Raw genomic sequence first — 24,994 nt, forward strand, 5'->3', positions numbered from 1 at the left:
TTTTAAGCATCTGGTGTGGCTTCACCCGAATACCTCCCCAAGGCCAAAGCTGCCACAGATTCGAGTTTTAAAGCAGCTACCATACACTACATGAGAGAGAGAAAGATTTATTTCCCATTGCCAAAGAGCAACTACAATAGTCGCTTGTTGAGGCTCACAGCGACAGTGATTAGAAATATCTGCTTCTCTTTGAAACCCAAAGATCATGCTTTGGGGTGAGGTTGGATTTTGCCAAGGTGGAACTCAGACCTCAGAACCCATACCCTGGAAAGCAGAGATACTGCCTTACCACCACTTTAGCACGAATTCTTGTTCTTGCCATCTGTGCAGTAACAAAACGAAAAGGAGAAAAAGCCATTCTGGTAGAATGCCTGCACAGTGACAGTGGGGGTATAAACTGGAACCAGTGGTTGTGTGAAAATCACTGCTTGTTTAGGGCTGTTGTGCTGATAATAAATGGCTTTGGGGCAAAACATTCTCATCTATATATACACCTCTAACAGAAAAGAGCAAAACAGGCCAGGGTGTTAATAATGTGAAATATATATACTGCTAAAAATTAAATTGAAATACTATTTTCTAAATACCTTCCCACACATAAGTGGCCTATTTTTTTCTCTCCCTCAAGACAGTATCAGTTTATTTCAAATTTAGAGATACTGGCCTTGATTCAAATTCATGGCAGTTATAGAAACCAATGTTCCATGCCTTGATTCAGGTGGCAAGCATTAAATCTTTTTCCTGCTGTCATGCAACAACAACTTTAATACAAATTAGCACTGCCAAACTCAGTTTTCTGAGCTCCAAAGTCCTTGATGCTACTCCCTGAATTTTATTCATTCTTTCACACGGATTGTGCTCTTTTGAAATTGTTGTAGCTGACAACAACAAGAACAACAACAACAAAACCCTCCTTTTAATAACAATGGATTCTGCACTATAATTCACCATGCTGGAAAAAATTTAACAGGCAATCTTCATTATTTTAGCTGAGGTAAAACTCAATCAAAACCATGCACCGTAATTTCTTATTTGGAAATTGGTTTTCTCAGAGTCAGATCCTCTCCTCAGCCTGATTGTTTACACTGCCTCCAACCTGTCAGTCAATAATGATTTCATAAATTTCATGCTACCAAGTCAGCTTTCATGTCAACTTCTCTTTGGGCTTTTCGGCACAATCCGTCAAAGTATGTTCCAAACTCATTTTAACCTTTGAATGATATTCCCATAAGACCATTTTCAGTGACAATAGTGTAATATCTGATTTGCACACAACAGATGGGGGATGGTAGCCCTACTGCTGTGCCTGTTCAATTAAAAAAAAACCTGGCTAGAGGGGCACTTGTACACATGAAATGGGGAGCATATAAGATCTATTTCTTTTATTTATTTAATATCTTAAATTTGTATACAGTGATATCTTGGGTTAAGAACTTAATTCGTTCCGGAGGTCCGTTCTTAACCTGAAACTGTTCTTAACCTGAGGTACCACTTTAGTTAATGGGGCCTCCCGCTGCCGCTGCGCCGCCGCTGCATGATTCCTGTTCTCATCCTGAAGCTAAGTTCTTAACCCAAGGTAATATTTCTGGGTTAGCGGAGTCTGTAACCTGGAGCGTCTGTAACCTGAAGTGTGTGTAACCCAAGGTACCACTGTACTGCTTTTCATCCAAAGATCTCAGGGTGAATCATAGCATAAAAATACAAAATAAAAACAAAGTATACATAACAAAAACAAGAAAACAAAACAAACCAGTAACACACACCCCTCCCACAAACACATTTAAAAGCACATAGAATGTTAATCAGCTAAAGTCCTGGTTAAAGAGAAACTATTTCACCTGGTGCCTCAAAATGTATAATGATGGTGGCCAGGTGAGTCTCCCTGGGGAAAGCATTCCAGAAACAAGGAGCCACTACAGAAAAAGCCCGTTCTTGTTTTGCCACCCTCTGGACCTCATGTGGAGCTGGCACACACAGAATAACCTCAGACGATGATTGCAGGGTCCGGGTCAGTTCATATGGGAAAAGATGATCCTTGAGATATTGCGGTCTTGAACAGCTTATGGCTCTTAGGTGAAAACCAGCACTTTAAGTTTAGTTCAGAAAGGGTGCTACGTAAGCAGAGCCCAGCACATGCTGAAGCTGTCTATGAAACTGGTACCCATGATTTTGAGAGATGATGAGCAGACAGATCAAATATAGCTCCAATACTAGGTGGAGTTGCAGAGGAGGCACAGTTTCAATTCCCCCACCATACACCAAATTGGGAAAACCTGCTTTTAAACTCTGAGTATTCGACCAGAACAATCTCGCACTGTGCGGAGAGTGGGGTGGCGGTGCAACGATGGTGCCTGAAGTGGGATTTGTGTTTCCTGGAAGAGTGCTTGTGAGTGAGGTGTGCCTGAGCCGAAATGAAGGAAGGGATAGCAACACTCCTTGACTGGCTTGACCCAATGGAGCAGTTACAAAGCCTGAAGTGGAACCATCGGTTTGGTAGAACTCACCAGCTGCTAACAGGGTGGGTGCAAAGCTTCAATGAAGAGGTGTGACTCCATGCAAGGTGGGAGGCCTGCGTGACTTAAGTGCTACAGGGAGTTTAAAGTCACCCAGGAGCCCAGGTGCAAGACAACAGGTGCAAAGAGATGGAGTGTCTCCCAATTATTGGACACCTAAGCTTTAGTTTCCTTTATACAGCATCCATGTTCCTTACTACATCAAGTAGAGTGAAACTGGAAGCAATATATTATCCATCTTAAGCGTTTCTTCCTTTTGTCTTTTTTAAAAAATATCAATTAGTCATTTCTTCAGCATTAACACATTTGAAAAATGTCAATTTTAAAACACATACTCAGGGATAATTTTTCACCCCTCTCTGCTTTTTGTGTGGAAAGAGAACAGGAAGTATTTTTACAATATTCAAAAAGCCACAAGTATCTTGGCACATAATATCTTATTTCGTTTTTTAAAAACCCACAAAATCAACTTAATAAAACACTTCTCCTGTTATTAGCTTAATGAAACGCTTCTCCTGTTTTCAAAGTACCAGGTTAGGCCATGTGGCTGAGTATTTTAGCCCATCTTTCCCTGTACTTCCTACTCAGACAGACAGAGGCTCTTCCAGGATCTGAGGTGAAAAGAAATGAAGCTGGACATGCCAGGCATTTAGGCTTGGACTTTGAGCATGCCAAACATGTGCCACCCCTCAACTAAGGATCGTTCCCAAATCCTTGTTAGATATTCATGACTATTCAATTTTGAAGGCAGTAACTGGTGGTGCTATCTCAAAGAAGCACAAGTGCTCCTTCCACTCTCTCTCACATGTTGTTTTGGACTGGGGGCAAAGAAAAAACTGCTATCACCTAGATGTTAAGGCAAAAGTAATGAATACAGGATGGAAGGCGAAATAAATGTTTGTTTCATAAACTCATGTGTTACCAAGTCTCCCAGGTGGTGAAAATGGTTAGATATCCTTTAGTAGCAGGTACATACAACTTATTAGAGTAAAATGGTTTTCAGACATGCACTTCTGTGCTCAATGTACAACAACATATAGAGTGAAGTAAATTTGACTGAAATCAATGAGGCCCAATTCCAAATAAAAATGGATAGCATTGAGCTGCATGATGGTTACAATGCTGCATGCATTTTAATGCTTTTGTGATTTTCTGAAGCCCTGCACAGGAATTCAGACGCATCTGTTTACCTTGGCCTTGGACACATGATATATTTTTAGGACCCACCCTATTCTTTTGACTGCATTTGTTTTAAGCTGATTTTAATACTACATTTTAAATTCTTGTAGCCTGCCTTGTGGTGTAGGGTGGGCAAGAAATCAAATAAATAATAATATGAAGCAACTGAAGTTTATGGGGAACTCCATAAATCTCAAATAGATAGCTTGAATTTTGAACTATCATAGTGTTAGCTCATCCACAGATATTAACACTTTAAATAGAGTGCCTTTGCTTTAAACTTTATCTCAGTAGTTAACAAATATATCAAAGTTATTCTAATTTTCTTTCCCCTACCATTGGGATCAGACCTCAAAAGCAATTGACTGGATTGACATCATGTTTTCTTTTTATTCCATATATATCAATACAAATTTTGACTCTTATGGGCAAAATGCTGTAAGCCAGCATATCATTTTCCTGATGTTCAAAATGCATCTCAATCACATTTTATATTTTTAGGATACTCCTCACAATTTAAAAGCAACAGTGTGATGGCCTGTTCACACATTCTAAATGCTGCAGGATATACAACCTTATTGTGGGGTGCAGAAAATGAATTTCCACACTGCTCACTCTCTTTTTTTTTATTTAAGGCAGAATTATATGCTTTCCAGAGCATGAAAGGGTGGAAATGTTTGCAACCCAATCCTAACCATATTTATTAGGAAGTAAATTTCAGTGACACCAAAGAGATTTATGTCCAAATAAATTTGTTTGGAATTGCACCCTTAGTCTAACAAACACAAGGGAGCTGAAATCAACAACTCTGAAGAGGATTCTGAAGAAGCCTTGTCAGTTTCATCTCAGCAATGAAGCCAGCTAAAATCTCAAGGTGAAGTAAGAAATCTCATTTCTGGAGGGATAGGTGTGAAACTGACAATTGACTTCTGTAGACTTAATCAACAGTCAGGAAAATGAATCATACATTTTTTCTCTGCAACAATATTGTATTTTGGGTATAATATTTTCAAAAAATATATGCAACCTCAAGAGAAACTATCTACATCCCATGCATCAATTGAGAAAGCGTTGAGCATTTATCTCTCTCTAAAGTGACCACCTGGAAAAGACCTGAACTGAGCAGCAAGATACAAGTTTCAGCCAGGTTTTATGTATGTCATACACTGAGTATTGCCTTCCTTCCTGATTGGTGTGCTTGCAATCTGAAGTTCCTGTATGCTTTTTAGAAGAAGACACAATTTGTGGGAAATAATAAATAATAAATAATTTAGCAAGCTCTAATTCATATGAATTTAACTGAAAATCTATCATTGAATCCAAGCCCATCTATTCTTGCACAAGTTTTACCCTTTGAAGCAACAGAAAATAAATTTGGCCCATCAACTATGCAACAACTCTTAAAATATTCAAACATAGCTGTCATATTGCCTCTTCTTCAGGCTAATCATAATCAACTCTATTAAGCTTCCATCATACAACCATTCCCAGGCCCCAACAATCTCTGTTGCCTTTCTCTGCACACATTCCAGTTTGTTGGTATATGTCTTAATCTACAGCACCATCAACTAGGAACATTTGCTTGAAATGGGAAGAAGTTTAGTCTCGGCTGTTGGAAAGTTCCAAATATTCAGTGAGGCTGAACACCACTTGATGCAAAGTGTGGTAAAAATTAGCAAGCAGTTTTCAGAGAGACGTGGTCCTAAATCTATGAATCTTTGTGGCCTCTGCTGCCTCACAAATCAATTCTGCAGCTGCTCAACCCATCATCTGAGAATACTAGCCAACTCTCTTTTGTTAAGATGAGTATTCTGACCAGTTTTAATTTGAGTGCTTGAAAAACAGTAGCTTGAAGAACATCCTCCAAGGTTGTTTTTTTCTTGTGGATCTTAATCTGTGTTTAGATATGGGCAATTTTATTTCTTCAGCGTTTTCAAAACAGGTGGTCATTATTTTTTTATTTTTTGTTCAATTCCTTCTGTTGCTGTTGCCTATGGTGCAGAAGGTTTCTTCTTAAAAAGGCGGAATGCAGTATTGTAAAAAATGTCAATGTTGTTGTAAATTGATTGTTCTTCTTATTGAAAATGACAATTAAAAAAAAACATTTTAAAGGGAGTGAAATAACTGTCAAGGTAAAGTATCCACTACGATAGCTACCCTTGTGGGTGCTATACTATTCCATTCCACAATGTCCTGAGACTCATCAGAAAACCATTTAACACTCCTGATAGGGCTGAAAATTAATGTGCCCAAGACTATGACTTGGAACATCTTTTGTGTCCTTGGATTCTGATGTGCCAGACCAAAGGGATTTGCTTTTAAGCCCAATCATGTAATTAGGGGTGATAACTAAGGGCTTCACTAAGTAAGGAACCCACCTTCAGTCAAACATTGCTCAGTTTCCAAGCTTTATGATAACAACAGGCTCCTCAAAGTGCATTTCCATTTGGTGATCCATTTGGCACAGTCAGATGTTATAGTTTCATTGGCACTTCCTGTGTTGCTCAAACAAATCTTTACTGGCACTTCCTGTGCCTCCTTGGAGTGGCAAAATACTTCTCAGACAGGCTCTCCTCTGATGTGTCTGCCTCTTGCAGACTTGAGAATAAGCATAGGAATCATCTGGAGGGCAGTTCTCTCTTCAGCCACTCTGCCCTAAATTCCTTGACAGGTAATTCTTCACAGCAGAAATAAACTACTCACTCTAACCCATGAAGAGCAAAAGCAGAAAGTTTGGATAGGAAGTTTTATTCCACAGCCTTATTATCTAAATGCATATATTTTCTGTGGAAGAAGATATCCTCCTCCTTTAACTTCCCAGACTACAAGCTTTCAAGATAATGCCTTTCATTTGGCCACACCACATACTGTGGTTCTAAACCTATGGTGGAATAATTGACCTCTGACATTATATCCGGGTCTAGTGAGGAAGTCGTGAATCAAACACCCTTTGATGGGGAAGGCCTTCTTCAGCACTCAATGTGAAAACACAGCAGAAATGATTTAAAAAGAATAAATCCTTTCATCAATCAGCTTTTTTCTAAACAAGCCTTTTCCAACCTCCTGCAAATGTTTTGGACTATAACTACCATTATCCTTGATCATTGGCCATACTGGGTGAGGCTGACAGAAGTTGTACTCTAGAACATCTGGACGGGACAAGGTTGCTCTAACCTGCACATATGCTCATTTGCTTTTAATACCAGCTTTCCATTCCCAAACATCACCAGACCCTTTTACACTCACTTGTACCTCAGATACTCCAAGACTAAGCCTCCTCTTAGTCTCAGCTCTTCTAGAAGTTTCAGGCAGCTGCTCACAACATCTGGAAAATGTAAGTTTCTATTTCCATCTCTCTTATCAGTGCTAGGATGTGATGATGCTTAAGAAGTGGTTCAGGGCAGGATAATCTACAGCAGAAAGAAAACTGTCGCCTACTTAACTTTCATGATACTACTGAGGTATCAAAATTTAGAACAAGAGGGAAATCCCAGTTGTCAGTCTGTGAATAGAAATATTGAGGAAAGGTTGGAGTTCAGAACCTTTAAACAAAAGACTTTTCTTCCTGTTCCAGCAAGCAGAACAGAAGATTCACAAGCGACTGAAATTAACCCCAAGAGGCTGAGCTAGCGGAGACGACTGGTCAGTTTTCAGTAAAATGTGCTGGCCTCCAATAACTGCATAGGTTTTCAGATTCCACATAAGTTCTTCGGCGAAGGTTACCAAATTGTGCTGTTGAAGTGGGAATTTCTAAGAAGGAAGCAAAACCAAATGCAAGAATGCTATCCAGAGCTAGCAAAAAACGGAACACCATTTTCAGATACCTCAGCATCACATCCTAATACCACTAAATAATTAATTTAAATACATTTGTTTACCTAACCTTATAGCCCATTTATACGCTTTTGATGCAGTTTACAACCATAGCTACTTCAGCCATGAAAATATCATATGCAGTACAATAATTAAAACAAACAATTCTACGCCTAAGAACAAGGCAGCACTACCAGCAGATAATACAGCCTTGTCAATGTTAATACACCACCACCAAGTATCTGCCAGTGCAAATACCAGAATAAGGTGAGCCCATGCATTTATGTCACAGCTAAAACCTTTTTGACTTGCAGGATAGCTAGCACCTCTTTCTGAACTTCTTTAATGATATAAATGTACAGTTGTGATGAAATCAGGCAATATTTGGACATGTGGCGGTCCTTGTTTATATAAAATGATGAGGCCATAAAGATCCAGTACAAGGTGTTGCCTGGCCTGCTAATATGATAGATATATGGACAAAAAAGCATACTTGAGACAAAATACGAATATCTGAGATACGTATTATGTATCTGTGATACATATTCTCTCTCAGTTGAAAACTATCTGGCTTTTTTGTTCAGGAAAGCAGCCTTTTAATAACAGAATACTCAGTTTCCTTTCCTACAGTTCAACAATTGCAAACTAATGTATAGTATAAGTCCCCTATAAATCATGTTCACATACTGTATTTCCCCCCGTTGCCTCACAATGAAAGCAGAGAGGATGTCTATTAAGTCTATTTGTTTATGTTAAGTAATTTCACACAGAAAATAGGAACTGACCAAGATATAAAACTGAGCTGGAATATTCTTGGCCAGAAAGGGGGATGGGATAGCTACAATGCTGCAAAATCAGCTTATACCCAACAGTTTACATATACTTATAGTCCAAAACCACACATTTGACAGACACAGAAAAGACATCACATTGGTGCCTGAGCTTGAGGTAACTGATGCTCAAGACGGTGCAGTGGTAAGGGTCCTTTAAAGCAATTTCCTCAATACACAACAAATGCTAGTATGGATCCTTAAACTGAGAGGTGGAGATGGTAGTATAACAGTAGTATAACAGTAGTATAACATATGCTTTCCTTGTACAGGCAGACAGAAACTGTGGAGAACCACTGCCAGTAGAGATCTTAGGTAGGTCAGGTGTCCGACTCCACATTAGTACAAGGCAATTTCATATATTCCTAATCCTGCACAGTTTTCAGTCTTGGAGACTTGCAGCATTGCACTTGGACTCAAATCAATGTTGTCTTTTAATGCCATCAAAGCAACCAATTCACTGGTTGGTGGTTTAGTTATTTCTTATCAAGGCATCTTCTGCATAAGATTACAGATAATGTGAAAGGTGAGATTTTAAAAAATATTTCTCTAATATTGCATTGATGGTGTTACAACTGACATGCGGGGGAAGTGTGAAACAATAGGTACATTGCAACCCTCATCTTCTCCTTTGCCACAAGACCACCATGCCATCAGTGATACTCATTGAAATCACTGAGTAAAAACACTTGGGGAAAGTTTTATGCCAGACATGCCAGCACAACTTGTTACCCATCAAAGCACATCAAATCAACCATGTAGAGCGAGTCATCAAGGGCACAGAATACCACCTGGTTTTGCAGGGTGCCGGGAACTGCAAAAAGAAGGCAGCTGTTAAGGAATGGGCAGGCCACAATATATTGCCAGTGGGCCAGGTTGGCAGGCTAGAGATTATGCACCTGTTGAATGTAAACAGCTTCTCCGGGCTGTATATCATGTTGCATAATTAAGTGATTGTCTTAAGCAGGGTTAGATCCATGATTTGGGGAACCCCAGGCAAGAAGAAGAAGAGGAGTTTGGATTTGATATCCCGCTTTATCACTACCCAAAGGAGTCTCAAAGCGGCTAACAATCTCCTTGTCCCTTTCTCCCCCACAACAAACACTCTGTGAGGTGAGTGGGGCTGAGAGACTTCAGAGAAGTGTGACTAGCCCAAGGTCACCTAGCAGCTGCATGTGGAGGAGCAGGGAAGCGAACCAGGTTCACCAGATTACAAGTCTACCGCTCTTAACCACTACACCACACTGGCTCTCATAATAGAAGCTATTAGCATGTAGAATTAACCAGTAGGAATGGGAGAGAGAGAGAGAGAGAGAGAAACCAACCTGGAAGAAGTATCACCTTAATCCTTGGGACATGCTCTCACTCCATGTGCAGGTAACTCCCGTCTATAACATACACCTTGACCTTCCAGGTAAGAATAATATCATGCTTGGCTCAGGGAGCCTTTTACCAATGAAGGCCTTACTGGGCTAGAAAAAGTACTGGTCAGCCAGAATCTGTGTGAAATATGATGCCTATGCTTGCACTTAATGCCAGAAAGGCATCTGTGATGTACTGTGGGTTAGTGACATGTTGACAAGCTGGAATTAGTTTGAACTAGAAGGGCTGTGAAGAATTGGCAGAACTTGAAAGGAACTGTAAGGGAAAAACTGTCCTGGCTGCCACTCAGACCACAACAGCGGGGCTCTTTCTTGACATCAAGGAAGGGATCTATATTGATGCAGAGTAGAAAGCACATGCACAGCAACAGGTAGTAAGGCACAACAGCCTCAATGCTCAGGCACTCCCCATCTAATCCAGAACACCCATATCTTGGGAGTGAGAAGTACCTGCCTCCTTCAGCCTCCATTTCCTGCTTGCAGACATGCACACACCCCATTTCACCTTCCTCTTCTGTCTCTGCCACTCCATGCCTGAGCCCAGCAATGCCTCAAGGCTCATGATAAAAAGGATGTGAGAGTGTTATGGAGGGTGTGATGGGGTAGTGGAACATTACCACTGGATGGCCTGAGATTCAAGAAAAATGGTAAGTGAAATTAATACTGTGGCCTTCGTTTGATATTACAAGCTTCCATTTTCACACAAATGCATGTCTTATGTAAACAAACACAGCACTTAGATACGAGCCCGTTTTGAAGGATGGTCACATTTTTCTTAAGGAAGTGCAAAACAGATACGCTCACCTTTTAAATGTGAATTGAATCAAATCTCTCCCTGTTCCAACACCTATCACAAACTGCGACATTCAGTGTCTACAAAGTGAATGGGGCTTCTTCCAAAGCAGTCACACTTCTAACTTTCAACATAATGCCACCCACATTTGACTGTAACAGTGCTAGACTGGACAAGACAATTGTGTCATACTACACTGTAAGATGCACATAACTCTGGTAAGTGTGATGTGGCCACACCTGCGGTTTTCCTTAAAGACATTTCCTCTGCAACCATTCTTATGTAATGGTTTAAAAACTATTTGGCTGTAATCATGCATTATTAGTATAGCCCTTCCTTAAATAAACCTTTAGCCCCTGTGGGACCGACAAAAACTAACTTTTTGGAAAACAAGAAACGCAAACTGCATTAAAAAATATTTGTTTTTAATTCCAAGATAGATTACATGTTTAAAATGTGCTTGACTCACCTATCGTTAGAAATACATTTTTGATTTATCTCTTTTTTAAAATCTTTACTAGCAACATTTATTTTTTTTAAAGGCCAGGAAATTGGCATTTATTGATTCTGAAGAGCTATGTACCTGAAAACTAGATAATCAGTTCTATTTTATTGAACTTTTCATCCTGAAAAATTCTAGTGTAAATGTAAAGAGAACATTACAATTTTTAAAAAATTATTGCCCGAAGCTCTTATCAATCACATTTTATGCACCTATCTTCTTTCTACAAAGAATATCATGTAGTTACAAGCTTAGAATTCTTCAAATGAGTTCAAGCTTTTCAAATGTATTTGTTGTTTTTATTTATTCTTATGTTAACTGGAATCTATTACATGAATGTTTAATATTTAACCATGTATCTTGCCTTCTTTCATCACAAGATTCAAGACATTACTGAAGTTTCACATCAATGAAACTTCTCTAGCAAAAATGGCACATAAATGCCAAATGTAAAGTTAAACCATGTTTGATGCTAGAAAATTACCGTGGCAAAATACAAATCTACAGTAAAATGAATACATATTAAAAAAGACTTACTAGCCAGCAAAATATGGCAACAATTTGAGTGCAAGCTCCTCAAAGCATGAAATTATTTATGCCTCTCTAGAGAGTGTGTTCTCACTGGATACTACTACAACTTGAACAGTAAATTTGAGCCAGTTCAGTCCCAGCCAAATCAAAATCCCAGTTAATGAGTTTGGGTTTAGCTTTAATAACTAGGTAAAATGCAGCATTTAAGAACCAGATTAGCACTTAAATTATAGTGATCTTATAGCCGTGGCATTTTATCACACATTGTACGTATCCCTATCATTATTTTTTTCCTGTTCCATATGATTTGGTCTCAGGTTTTCTATGGTGATCAAACTCTGTGCGCTAGGTCTATGGAAGGGGGAAAAGAAGTAAAGCAAGCTCTTCAAGCATAAATGTCAAGCTGAGATTCCCATCTTCCTCTCTGCAGTTCTTATTCACCCATCCTCACCTTGAGTCACTCCTCCTCCACATCATCTCATCACCACCTATCTTCTCTGTCCACTTCCACTACTTGTGAACAATTCTATAACCTGCAAGTAAATCTACAAATATATTGTCCAGAGTCTCATTAAAAACTATCTCATCTACAAAAGTGCCAACATAAAATCTGCATTGCTCACGAGCGACTAGATTGTGTCTGTGTGTTTTAATGACTTACTCACTCAGAATTTCTAATAAGTGTCAGTGAAATGATTACTGAGCAGTATCTCTGGATCATGCTCCACTTGACTCCATGTTAGCTGGCCTGTGGCTGGAGTATGTATTAGTAATATTCTACACAGCAAAAGTGTCCAATCTGAAGGTTAGGCTCTGGTTCAGAAACATCTACAGTGATCACTAACTTCTAGCACTCGTGAAAATTACTGCAGGGACTTCGCAATAGTGCACAAAGGCATTGCATTCATCTCCAAACCAGGCATATTATAGGAGGTGCCAGACTCTCCTTCCCCCACAAGGGATAAATTAACAAAAAATGTCAAAGTACTCATTACATTTTCATGTGGTATGGATTACATCAACTGCTGTACTGAACTAATTTAGTTAACATGAATTTGCTCATAACTTTGGTACCATAAGACACAGGCTCTGTGTAAAAAGTGTGCAGCTGAAACCAAGCCAGGTACTCTGATCTCATTCCATATATGACACACAGCTCTCTATCGCTCTCACTTGTTTATAGTGTTAATTATTGTACCTTTCTTTGTAGAGATTGTGTGTGTGTGTGTGTGTGTGTGTGTGTGTGTGATATAAAGAATGAGACAGGAGTATGAGTCTTACTTTCAGTCTCAACCTGTCCCACCTGACATCATATAAGGTGTCAGGTGTAAGTAGATGTGGCTTGGCTGAAATGGACTTCCTAGTCAAATGAAGATTGTGGTAGCCTGAGGGTTCTCTCCACACACACCCCACACCCCCAGTGCTCTATATGAGTAAAGGTGTCCCATATGCCAAAATGGGCCCAGGGTGGAAAATGAAATGAATCTGGGCATACCTGGACCTCTACCCAACGACAGGGGGACCAGTCAGCCGCTTTCTGTTTAGAGCACTCCTTCCAGCAGTTCCATTGATCCAAAATAAATATATATGTAATAATCACAGGAACAGGAGGTTTTAGAAAGTTTAATGTATATGTAAACATGTAATCAAGTGCAAATGCTGCCTACAACCATTTATTTCAGTACATCTGAAATATATAGCCTATTAAAAATAATGCTGTAGGCTTCCACGCTTCCTGGTGCATTTGGATGCAGATCAAGTTTACACCCAAGTTATTCATCCAACAGAAGTGATACATATGAAGATTGTTTTAACACAAGTATCCCTGGTTGAAGAAGCATTTGAGAAGGGAGAAAGCAAGTGGCCCTTGTGAGTGTGGATGATGCAAGTATTATACCAATAGGCAGGTGGTGCTCTACTGCCTTTGAATTAGTTCAGTGGAGAGGTATTGCTGTTTGTTACCTATCTGATGTTTATTGCTCTTTCCTTCTTGGCAGGTTTGCCTCGCTCAATTTGGATACACAACTGTGGTCATTCTACCCTATTCTGGGCACAATGCAAGTTGCTCCAGTGTGGGACCATAGCTGCAAATGAGTAGATGGGCATCTCTTCACTGGGTGGGCAAAAGTGGCATGATGTGAGTTGTTGTCTACCCTTTGCTAGTTGCTTTCCACACTAGTGTCCAACATCTTGCTTTTACACCTTAAGGAGAATGATTTGGTTCAGCAGATTGAATTGTCCTTGAGCCACACTATTCAGCAGGATTTGGAATGGGTGAGAGCTTGGGTGCCTCAGCTCTTGGCTGTGATTCCAGGAACACCTGCTCCCTGACCTGCAGGTTTTTTCCCACCTGGCCTGTGAAGATGGGGCCCTGAGTGACTCCAGCTACTTAAAAAAAAAAAAATCACTGTAAATTATCTATGGTCATACTACCCACAGCCTCCAAAATATAAATCAACAAGAGAAGCTTGACATCTATAGCTGAAAATCAAAGTCAAAAACTATCTGTTGGGATAATGTGTCCTCATATAATGCCCTTCTCCTGTGTTATTTGTGTTGCTAACTATAGCTCTTGCATATATAATCCCATTATACTTTTCTAAATCAGCGTTTTGAGAAATGGTTTTGAACCATTAATATATTTTCCTGGTTAAAATTCTTTGAGATGTTCTTAACAAGAGTCTTAGATAATGAATTTGGGCAAACTCTGGAACAGTCTTTACAGTATTATCATTCTCATTAATTTTCAGAACTACCCACTGTGTTGAGATGATTGTCATGGGCCTAAGACTTCAATTTGGCTAAATATTTTTGCATATATTTCAACATATAAGTAACTAACAGATGTTTAAATATCAAGTAGGCACCCTGGAAATGGTTAAATATTTACTATAATGCTATAATTTATTTTGCTGAACTCATCTTCACCTCACTTTTTCTGCCTTTAAAACATTCCTTTACTGTGCTCATCAACAGTAGACAAAAAGCTTTCATACGATGACAAAACATACTGGATTTAGTAAATACAGCTGTGTTAAAATATATATATATAAAGATTCTAGAAATATGGAACATACCACAAATAAAAAATAAAAACAAATGGAAATGCTTAATGCACAGCAGTTATATAAACTTCAGACTACGTAAAATATTTCTAATTATTTGCACATGATCTTTCAAACTCATGATTTATTAAGGCTAGATGTTTGTTTTCTCTTAGACATACAACCATTTCTAAAATTATTAGAAGCTGCAGTACTCAGAATAATATTACTTTTGAAAGTTAACACTGACAATATGCACAATCCCACTTTAGTTCTTTTAAAAAATGCCTTTTTGTTATCTTTGAAGACTGCTTGTTTCCAATTGTTTCCTCCTTTAGCATCCTCATATCAGAGCAATAAGTATTTCATTACTGGTTTATCTGTCCAGAGGCTTGAGAAGCAGTAACAATTAACCCTCCCTTCACAGTGATTGATACAGGCTTTGCTTTCAATTTGTTCCACTACACAGATCATGAAATTCAGAATGCGATCATCCTTATTGACCTGTACCTTCAAACACATTGCTACAATGAGATGAAAGTAATTATTTAAAAAAGGAACACAGAACTATTCAATGCTAAAACAAGGCCTTCAAAAATCTTCTCTGATGACAGTCTAAGAAACTGGCAATATCAGAAATGAAATCTAAAGATGGATCTCTTTCTCAGTCTAGCAGTACTCATATTGGATGAAAGAATACTTTATTATCACCATCACTCAGCAATCTAACTCCTCCACCAACAAGGTACCAAGTGGACTGCAGGAAGATGCCTATTCCAACATAACGTCTTGGAACGTATCCAACATAACATGGGAACGCCTGTACAGAACAGTTACTTAATACAAATCTTTCCTATTCCAACATAACGTCTTGATCAAAACACATGGTCCTAATCCACAGAATGACTTCCATTTAAATTAAGCTTATGTGCAACTGACTTTCTCTGGGTGGGGGCCATTCAGCCCAACCTGTATGTTAAAACACACCCTTTCCCTTTCCATTTACTAGAAAGCTCTACAGCAGGAAGTGAAAGGGTTACATGGGCCGTATGCTGTCATTGCTCTTATATTCCACCTTCCCTCAAGACAGTGTACAGTTATCCCCATAACTTTTATCTTCACAACAGCCCTTTGAGGTGGTTAGGCTAAGAGATAGTGATTGACCCAAGGTCACCCACTGAGCTTCAAAGCTGACTACCTGGCTACCACAACATTGCTCTTCCCCAATTGGGAATGGGGGGCGGAGGGGTAAGTGCAGCAACAAGCCATCAGTGACTATGTGCTCTGCAAAACCACCCACCCCAAACCCACCTGCTTAAGAGGAGGAATCCCAACCTCCCTCCTCCTCCTGCTGCTGCTGCTGCCTTGCTTGTTCACAGACCCCTTTCTAATTGGGGCCAATTATACCTCGTCCCTCCATTAAGGGTTTGAGGTGACTTACAAGAAAAGTTAAGATTAATGTGTAATTTTATACTGAAGGGTGTGAAGAACATATCCATACCTCACTAGTAAGCATAGAACTTGTATACAGAAGGTCCCATGTTAGAATGATCCAGTAAGAAGGATCATAGCAGACGTGGAAGATCTCTTTGCCTGAGAAACTAAAGAGCCCCTGCGCATCCAAGTAGATTGAGGTACACAGGCAAATAGGCCGGAACTGAGTACAAGGCAGCCCCCCAAGACTGCAATCCTAAGCAGAATTACTCAGTAAATATACTGAGTTCAGTGAGATTTACTTCTGCGTAAACAATCTTAGGATTGCACCACATGGACTGAAAAGCAACGGCTTTTACATACTCAAATTCTAATCCAAGGAATGTTGCTCATGCAAAAATAAAAATGACTAGGAAATATAATTTTAAAAATTTTGTAAAATTTCACATTTTGTAAAATAGCTAGGATGCTTTGTTTAATATAAGGATTAATGTGAAAGAAGCTAGAGATGAAAATAGCATAGAATGATGCTCTTTGAAGGCCCTGAATCACAAAAAAGTGATGAAGATGACCCAATACTGCATGGATTAGCCATGAATTATTTTGAACTAGAATCATGGACAAGCACAAAGGGGAGGTAAAAACTAGCAATTACTCAGAAGATGATCTACAGATAAAGGGGGGGGTAGTTAAAATGTGAAAAAATGTAAAGTAGGCTAGTACTGGAGTATTGTTACACCTTAAGCAACATTCTATTTATGTTTTTGGTGTATTGTACACTACGAGGCATTCACACAGTATAATCCGCAAGTGCCTGGGTGACAGTAGGATTAAATCAGGCAGCTTCTATGTAAACCAGCATAAAACAACAACACAACATGAGATGTCAAAGGAAGTCTTTGTAGGCTTAAAATCATAACAAAGGGAGTTCTGTTAATAGACTTAACTTTATAAGAAACTACATTGTCAAGAGTTTTAATTTTTATAATTCCACTAACTCCCATTGGAGGGGAAAAAAGAGCTACTACCAAATTAGTATAGAAATTATTATTTTTTTCTTTAACTCAGGGGATGGGGAGTTAAAACTAATTGTAAGGGGATGGGGAAAAGGAAAGTAAGAAAGAGCTATTCACAGAAATTCCTGAGATTCTTATGAACAGACTGTTTAAATGAAGAGCACTTTAATCAGTAGAGGAATCCTCACGTTCCTAATGTCTTGCTGTGCATTCTGCAGGTTAGAGTAGCAGCTGGTAGAGGTCATATATCTTTTGTGAGCATCCCAAAAAGGCTCACTGCCAGACTGTTAAATTATGAATAAGCAATGAACAAAAGAATGCAGATACGGTACTGACAAGATAATCCAAGCAAATTTATCTATGACAAATTTCACAGGATTAACAAATTACATTTACACAGAACAATAAAAATCTGGAAAAAAAAGAAAAAAGAAAAGAAAAAAAGATGAGCCTACTTTCCCTTAACATCAGGAAAGAAAGAAAAAGATCCAAAAGTGATTTCACAGCAGGTATTTAAATTATAACATTACCTAAAAAAATAAAGACATGTGCAGCACATTCCTATGTATATTTACTTGGAAATACTGTTAAGTCCAACTGTGTTTAATGGAACCTAGTATGGGGAAGCTATTTTTTCTCTTAAACAGATTGTAACAAATAAAGTGCACAGAATGCTTCAGTGCTTCATCAGATAAAGTTTATCTATCTATTATTTGTTTCATACTGTATAACACTTAAATTATTAGTGTTCCTCATAACTACAATTAAGTTAGAAGCGCCAACAGCATTGTATGGCAAAAAAGAAAAAAACCAGAACTGTTACTTTATTGTCTCTTATTTATTTTGTCAGTACAATCAACCTTAAACAGGAAAGCTTTAGCTATGACAAAATAAATTCTAGCTGCCTTTCCCAGAAGTAAAAAATAATAATACTTTTTTAAGGCTACCAAATACAGAATACAAATTAGAGAAGCATCTTAGTCATTTCAATTTCTTCTCATAGATTGCCACACTGGATTTGTTAAAAGTTACTGCAAACACTACTTGCAATGAATTGTTAACTGTTGCCTTGATCCTGAAAAGTTTGCCTTGCTGGAAACGGATGCAGTAATGCAAGGATCAGCAATTACTAACTATCAGGTGTTCTGGGAAAGATGTTCACCCCACTTCAGTTGTAGATGTTTGCATGGTTGCTTACGACTGATTACACCAGATGTAGAGGCACATTCAGATGTGTATTCAGTTGAAAGTACTGAAGTGAAGACAAGACAACATCAGCATTTAGGTATGGATCTAGATAAATATCTAATTTATTACCATGATTCTTGATCTAAGAAACGATACAGTACAGTACAGATCTTCTAATCTTGAGCATGGGGAGGAATATATAATATAATACACACACAACATTGAACAATAAAGTATCTCTCTAGTCCATAATTCTGTTGCAATCAATGGTCATGCATATGCTTCCAGGATATTAAGGCAACAGGAACTCCAGTTGTACAGTATGACCATAGCAGCTAGAATACAAAGGTATACTCAGATTATGGTTGCAACTAGCTACAATTAAGCACCAAGAAGTCTTCATGTTAATTGGATTCCACCTTAACTGGTATCTTGTCTTTAAAACTTGTATACCATTATTCCATCATACAAATGCAGAATTCAAGCCAGAATATGACAACCTGGATTCTAAATAGATTAACCAATTCCTGCAACAGAGTTTGGGCACTGAAACCCACTGCAATTAGTGGACTTACATGAAGCTAGATGTGTGTTTGATTTTGGCTATTATGTGGAAGTAATTTTCATTTATATCAATAGGACATACTTCTGTGGTCTGTGTGTATATATACAGTACAAAAGTAGTTTGATTCAGAAGGGGTGCTACATAAGGAGAGCCCCGCATAAAAGCAGTCTATGAAACTGGCACTCGTTATTTTGAGGGATGGTGAGCACACAGATCAAATATGGCTCCAATGCTCGGGGGCTGGCAAGGTGGAGCAATTCCAATTCCCCCACCACACAGAAAATTGGGAAGATCTGCTTTTAAACTCTGAGTATTCAACCAGAACAATTTTTAAGCGCCTGGGAAAAGCAAAGTTAAATCAGACAGCTTATGTTAGTGCTTAATTTTTTATCTCTAATGTGTCATTTATTTCTAGCGGGATTTCAGCATAGCTTGTTTTCTCTGCATTGTGCATATCACACAAACACCCTGGCTCTCGTTCACACACAATGGGTTCACTGAAACCAACAGTTCTTACTTTAGTAATGACAAGCCCCACTGATTTCAAAAGATCTGCTTTAAGTATAACGGAGTCTCGATCCAACCAAGTTTCTGCAATCCTGAATAGCATTTCCTTACAGTAAATAACTGGTGCACTGAGTGCCATATGTACATCTGAACCCCCATGGAACTCAGATTACAGCAATCCACTTTAAATTACAGAATTTATCAACTATCCCCTCCCCTACTGATTTATATACTGGTATAAACTAAAACTACTTGCTTTTATTTCAAATATTTTCTCTTTACAAGAGTATGCCTGTTCTTGCCTATTCAGTTTTTAAAATAATATCTTTAAAATATACATTAATGTAAAAATCTACCGTATTTACTTAAGTCTAATGCGCCATCGAATCTAATGTGCACCTTAATTTTTGCAACATAATTTGGCCAAAAAAGGTGAGCATTAGATTCAAGTAAATACAGTAATAAAAATAATCCTCTTCCGCACAAGTAAATGTTGCTTACATAGCAAACATGTTTCTTACAAAGTAACCATGAAACATTATGGTTATTAAAGTGAACATCCAGTCAACTAAAATGCTTTTAATATAAACTTTGCATCTTCAAATAATAGCATTTGAATGCAATTATTTCATTTATGCTGCCAAAATGTAGGGTAGGAAAAGCGATTGGGTGTCATACCAGAAACATATGCTTTGTTAAATATTAAAGACAGTGGAAAAAAATATGAATGAATGCAAATATATTGACATTCACATTATTTTGGCAGGTTTATGATCCTCTCTGTTTCCTACAAACAAAGCATTAATTCATTAATACCAGTTTTCAGAATCTCTTTGTGAACCTGTAGTTTATACAGAACTGAAGCATAGCAGCCAATTCTGTATCCAGTGATACTTTTCACAAATAGGATCAGCCACTTTGTGCCATTATGAAGGTTAAGGGATAAACAACACACTCTACAAAAGTCCTTTTTTTATCCCACAGCCAATATTGTAAACATTCAGTCGTTCAGCCCTTTCCACTGACCTCCACCTTGACCTATAAAGACTATTACCTACAAGTGGTTGAGTATTTTGTGTTTCTCTACAACGCTGCAAGCCTATTCTTTCCTTAGGGAAAAAAGACTTTTATTCCAAAACTTAGCAAATTATACAGTTATGTTGAAATGGCATTCAAACTTAAAAGGGTAATTCTACAACAAACTGTATCATTTAAGCTAGTGCACCAGAAACGTGAACTTTAATCCAAGTGAGATTCAAAAGCTTAAGCGGCATGAATAGACAAGGGTGTGAAATGAAGCAGTGAAAACCTCTGGTTTATATAAAGTACAATGTCAATGTTGCGTTCTCGTTCTCAAGCATATATTAACCATTACCAGCAATTTGAATGACAAATCTATACTTTTCAATTTACACAAATGCACAATTCCACAAAAGCCACAATTTTATCAAGTTGGGGGAGCCTCCAATCCTCTGTTTAAGTCTTCCTTTCCTTGTTGAGAAACTGAACAGTGTTTATTAAGTTGTTGCAGCAGAATACAGGCTTCCCTGCACAAGCTAGTGTATCTGATGTGATTATTAGCTCTCCTGCTCTCAAGTAGAGGACCTAATATATCTCCAGATCCCTTGCCCAGCATTGCAGAATTAGCCACCGGTTGGAACACGGCTGTCTCTTCTCTAGATGAAAAACCTTGCAGGCCTCTATATAAAGCATTAGTAAACTGACCGGTCTCTATAATCCTGCCAAGTGCTAAAGAGATTTTTAAAAAATAAAATAAACTTTAGGGCAGATTATTCACAATACATGAAATATATACTCCAAATAGTGGACAACAGTTTATTTTCTTCAGGATTTTGAAACTATAAAGGCAACCTAACCTTCTACTGATATGATTCACATAATTACAAATAAGTTCACATAATCACTGACCTCCAAAAATATTAGTCACTTGCTATGGATACATATGCAGATTTTTAAAGCACTGGGGGGTGGGGTGTTAGGGAAACTCATTGGTTAAAAATACAGGTTACTAAAACCAAGTTGTTCCACAATTTACATTTTTTTAAATTGAAAAGAATTACAAAGTTATATAGATAGATGATAGATAGATAGATAGATAGATAGATAGATAGATAGATAGATAGATAGATAGATATAGGTAGATGATAGACAGATAGATATCAAGCCCAGCAATGCATATGAGTGTTTCACTTATCATTCCCCTTCACTGTTTCTGATTAAATATATATCATGGTTTTTTCCAAATTTGCTCCTATTTACAGCAAAACTATTTGGGAATTTTCAGGTAAGTATCTACATCTCTCCTCTCATCCTTTAATTTGACAAGGTTTAATTGTGAGGTCTCAGTGTCTGAAAAGAGGATTCAAGCAAGAGATGGTTTCTGAGGAATAGCAATTTGAATTTTCCCATACCACGAAATAGTACAGTCTGACACAGCCCTCTAACACCATATAGAAACAATTAATTCATAAGGGAGCTGCTGCAAATATGATCAGCTATTTTATTTATTAAAATATATAAGAACTGCTTTTTATATATAAGAACAAGGCCCTCTTAAGTGAAATACAAGATAACAAAATATAAGGCAGCAATTTAAATTTAACAAACCATTATTAAAACAAAAGCAGAAAGCAGAAATTAAAATCCATCAAAAGCCATGTAAAACAATTTTTAGCTGGGGCCAGCATGACCTTCCTACGGTGGAAGTTCCACAACATGGGTGCTACCACAAAAAAGGCCCTACCTAGTCTCTAGTGGGAAATACAGTAAGGTTTCTGATAAAGATCAAAAGCACTGATTAGACTCACATGAGAGGAGGGACTTCAGACATCCTTCTCCCATAATGTTTAGAGCTTTGTTCAAATGGGCACAATTCAGATAACATTAGGGTGGCACCATGGTAAACCTCTCGTTGGTGCCATGCACTTTATTTTCATAAAAGCCAACAAATGGGAAAAAGCAGAAGGTAAGTATTTTATTTATGTTGAATAAGCGTGGACCCAGTCTGTGTGCTGTATATTTTTGTTGAAACCTCAATTTGATTACGGTGAAGTTCACCTTCTGCATAAATGTATGCATGCCTGTAGCCAATATATATATTCCCTACCCCTAGCCACATATGAACTGGGTATTATGATATTCATACACAATGCATACAACTACATTTTGGGTTGGGAGGATAAAATGAGACTGTGGTGATGCTACCTTGAGCACCCTAGGAGAAAAGGCAGGATTTACATATGATTAGCTGTATTTTGATTTATTTAGTCTCAGATTTGTATACTATATTACTGAAGAAATGTATATTATATCTAGAGGGTGGGAAATGTAAATAGTAGGTCACATGGTAACAAAATGCAAAAAATATAGTGTGTTAAAAGTTTAATTGTATATAAAATAAACACAGGGACTTCACAGCAGCTGTAATTGATAACACAACACAAACATCCTAGCTAAGTGAATGAACACCAGCAGTTGGATAAAAGCCCAGTATCTCAATTCAATCCAGAGGTGATATAACTGAACTTCTTGCTAAGTTGTAATTCAGCAATTTCACACAGTAATACCTCTTCAAGGTTTCGTTCTTCAAGAACAACCACTTTAAGATCAGCAATTACAGGTCCTAGGAAATGTTCCCCTGCTGGGGGTTTCAGTTGAATCCAAACAGTACGAGGTCTAATTGTTTTCTGTTGAAGAGGCATAGCAGTGAACAGAGAAAATGGTACAAGTAGATTCCCTGGTCCTATGTCATGTCACTAACTGGGGACAATTAGTACTCCATCTTCCTACAAGGAATATTAACTTTCCAGTAAGCATCCATTAAATTTGATCAAAATATCCCTCATCTTGGCTAGTATCTTAACTTCTCTCCCTCACGACCAGGTACTTTCTCATTTAACCAAATCAATTAATTTTCTGTATATTTATTTCAGTTTGATTTATAATGATTTGTAATGATTTTCAGCCCTAAAATGTGCCCCCAAAACTGTTTACATAAGAAAGCAAAACCATGCAATTCACCGTTATTCAACAACGAAACCTTCTAATCAAAACAGAGTTAAAACCTTCCATCATATATTTAAAAACCACATAAAACCTAGTCTTCATGTTATTAGTGGCTGCCAGATTAGTTATTGCCCATTATTTCAAGTCTCCTGACACTTTACCATTTGAGGCATGGCTCTCCAATGTCTGGAGTATCACTTTGTTGGAACGCTTGACCAGACACAGTGGTCTGGGGAGAGGCTAAATCTGACAATTTTGATGCAGATTGGTTTCCCTTCCTTGAATATATTAACAGGGAGGGATCTTCCCATATCCCTTTGGCTTCTCATTCTTCATTAAGGTTGAGCTATTTAAATAGCATCTGATATTCAGTGAAGTATGATTGCAATTTGATATACCGGTTTGCTGTTGTTATTTCAGTCTGCAACACTGTATTACTTTGTTATTGGCTGCTTGCTTTTTTCGGTGTCTGCATGTTTTTGTATGTCACAAAAATTCAATAAAAAGTTGGAATGCATATATTGAAAACCTGTAAAATCCACATGGGAAAAGAACACTTCTGCTGCCTACCTAAGTGTCATCAGGGATGGAACTAGTCTCACCTTTGGGGGTGAGAATTCCACAATCAGGGAGCTGCCCCCACACCCACCTTGCATATCTATGGTTGGTGAGACTTATAATGTGCAGTTTCCATTCAAGCACACATTTTGGCGCCAAGCCCAGTGAGGCTGAAAGGGGAGCTGCTGGGCAACCCACGGTTGCAGGGGGAAAGAAAATGGAGCTTTGGACCAAGCCACGGCTGTGCTATTTAATAAACGCCACTTCCCTTATGCCCCAGGTAAGCGGAGATTATTTTATGCCCTGTGCAGACAGAATTCAGTTGATCCAGACCACAAACAGGCCTCTTCTGTCTAATACTGTAATGTGCCCTAAACAGGAATGTGAGAGTTCTGTTTTTAATGACGGTTACTTTGTGAATAATTTACTCCTGTATTTGTTTTAATCACTGATGTAACTGCATTGCTTATCTTTTGTTATACATTGCCCTGGACTCTGTTCAAGGGAGGATGAGTCATAAACAAAATAAATGATGATGATGATGATGATAATATTATGATAACAACAAAACAAACTTAAATCATTCTCTCTATTAAAAAAAAAAAGTGAAGAATCCTGAAGTAGCTCTAAAGAACTCTAGGTGCCTCTGATCATCGGTTAGATCAAGTAAAATAAGGAATTTATTCACGCAGTATCATAGAAGTTTTGCTCTATGCAAAAATGGAACAAATGTATAAGAAAATTAAATCTCTTCCTTTAAATGAACCAGCACTCCATCTTTTTTAAAAAGTTCTGTTACAAATTTGCGAGTTTAAATGCATACACAATGGCTGCAGCAAACAAGAATTTTGAAATCAACCTTGTGAAAGAAGTAAAATATAGGAAGCTAAAGAACAAAAATGTGATATATGTAAACAGTTTATTCCTACCAAACGTGTGCACTCAATTAATTCTGGCTTTTCTTTAACGACAACAGAGCTTAAATGTATAGTCCCAGCAAGAGGGCCTATATTTTTCATGTTTAAAAGAAGACGCTATTCCCAGTATAGTGTATATTTCAGTGTAATACACAACCATATCATAAATTATTAATGAATACTTTCACTCAAAATC

General features: G+C 38.0%; 1 protein-coding gene and 1 long non-coding RNA gene across 12 annotated transcripts in view; both read right to left on the bottom strand.

The window, feature by feature from the left end:
* Positions 1-3,458, bottom strand: part of LOC307204470 — a 32,577-nt gene extending 29,119 nt beyond the window's left edge. The window contains exon 1 of the long non-coding RNA XR_013833706.1: positions 1,839-3,458. This is a non-coding gene — a long non-coding RNA (uncharacterized lncRNA). The remainder of the gene's footprint in view (positions 1-1,838) is intronic.
* The window catches only part of NPAS3 (neuronal PAS domain protein 3), a 637,919-nt gene that overhangs the window by 602,900 nt on the left and 10,025 nt on the right, over positions 1-24,994 (bottom strand). The gene's annotated exons all lie outside the window — the stretch shown is intronic.

Source organism: Podarcis cretensis (assembly GCF_951804945.1).
Source record: "Podarcis cretensis genome assembly, chromosome: 1".
Taxonomy (NCBI): Eukaryota; Metazoa; Chordata; class Lepidosauria; order Squamata; family Lacertidae; genus Podarcis; species Podarcis cretensis.